Below are 1852 nucleotides of genomic sequence, written 5' to 3' on the forward strand. Positions count from 1 at the left end.
AATAGACACAGTAGATATAGCTGGTCTGTCATAATATAATAGAGACAGTATATCTACCTGGTCTGTCATAATATAATAGAGACAGTAGATCTAGCTGGTCTGTCATAATATAATAGAGACAGTAGATCTAGCTGGTCTGTCATAATACAATAGAGACAGTAGATATAGCTGGTCTGTCATTTTATAATGGAGACAGTAGATCTAGCTGGTCTGTCATAATATAACAGAGACAGTAGATCTACCTGGTATGTCAAAATATAATAGAGACAGTAGATCTAGCTGGTCTGTCATAATATAATAGAGACAGTAGATCTAGCTGGTCTGTCAAAACATAATAGAGATTGTAGTTTAACCTGGTCTGTCATAATAGAATAGAGACAGTAGATCTAGCTGGTCTGTCATAATATAATAGAGACAGTAGATCTACCTGGTCTGTCATAGTATAATAGAGACAGTAGATCTAGCTGGTCCGTCATAGTACAATAGAGACATAGAGACAGTAGATCAAGCTGGTCTGTCATAATATAATAGAGACAGTAGATCTAGCTGGTCTGTCAAAACATAATAGAGACAGTAGATCTAGCTGGTCTGTCATAATATAATAGGGACAGTAGATCTAGCTGGTCTGTCATAATATAATAGAGACAGTGTATCTACCAGGTCTGTCATAATATAACAGAGACAGTAGATCTAGCTGGTCTGTCATAATATAACAGAGACAGTAGATCTACCCGGTATGTCAAAATATAATAGAGACAGTAGATCTAGCTGGTCTGTCATAATATAATAGAGACAGTAGATCTAGCTGGTCTGTCATATTATAATAGAGACAGTAGATCTAGCTGGTATGTCATAATATTATAGGGACAGTAGATCTAGCTGGTCTGTCATAATATAATAGAGACAGTGTATCTACCAGGTCTGTCATAATATAACAGAGACAGTAGATCTAGCTGGTCTGTCATAATATAATAGAGACAGTAGATCTAGCTGGTCTGTCATAATATAATAGAGACAGTAGATCTACCTGGTCTGTCATAGTATAATAGAGACAGTAGATCTAGCTGGTCTGTCAAAATATAATAGAGACAGTAGATCTAGCTGGTCTGTCATAATATAATAGGGACATTAGATCTAGCTGGTCTGTCATAATATAATAGAGACAGTAGATCTACCTGGTCTGTCAAAATATTATAGAGATAGTAGATCTAGCTGGTCTGTCATAATACAATAGAGACAGTAGATCTAGCTGGTCTGTCATAATATAAAACAGACAGTAGATCTAGCTGGTCTGTCATAATACAATAGAGACAGTAGATATAGCTGGTCTGTCATTTTATAATAGAGACAGTAGATCTAGCTGGTCTGTCATAATATAATAGAGACAGTAGATCTACCTGGTATGTCAAAATATAATAGAGACAGTAGATCTAGCTGGTCTGTCATAATATAATAGAGACAGTAGATCTAGCTGGTCTGTCAAAATATAATAGAGATTGTAGTTTAACCTGGTCTGTCATAATAATAGAGACAGTAGATCTAGCTGGTCTGTCATAATATATAATAGAGACAGTAGATCTACCTGGTCTGTCAAAATATAATAGAGACAGTAGATCTAGCTGGTCTGTCATAATACAATAGAGACAGTAGATCTAGCTGGTCTGTCATAATATAATAGAGACAGTAGATCTAGCTGGTCTGTCATAATACAATAGAGACAGTAGATATAGCTGGTCTGTCATTTTATAATGGAGACAGTAGATCTAGCTGGTCTGTCATAATATAACAGAGACAGTAGATCTACCTGGTATGTCAAAATATAATAGAGACAGTAGATCTAGCTGGTCTGTCA

The sequence above is a fragment of the Oncorhynchus keta genome, unplaced genomic scaffold (assembly GCF_023373465.1).
Source record: "Oncorhynchus keta strain PuntledgeMale-10-30-2019 unplaced genomic scaffold, Oket_V2 Un_contig_18509_pilon_pilon, whole genome shotgun sequence".
Lineage (NCBI taxonomy): Eukaryota > Metazoa > Chordata > Actinopteri > Salmoniformes > Salmonidae > Oncorhynchus > Oncorhynchus keta.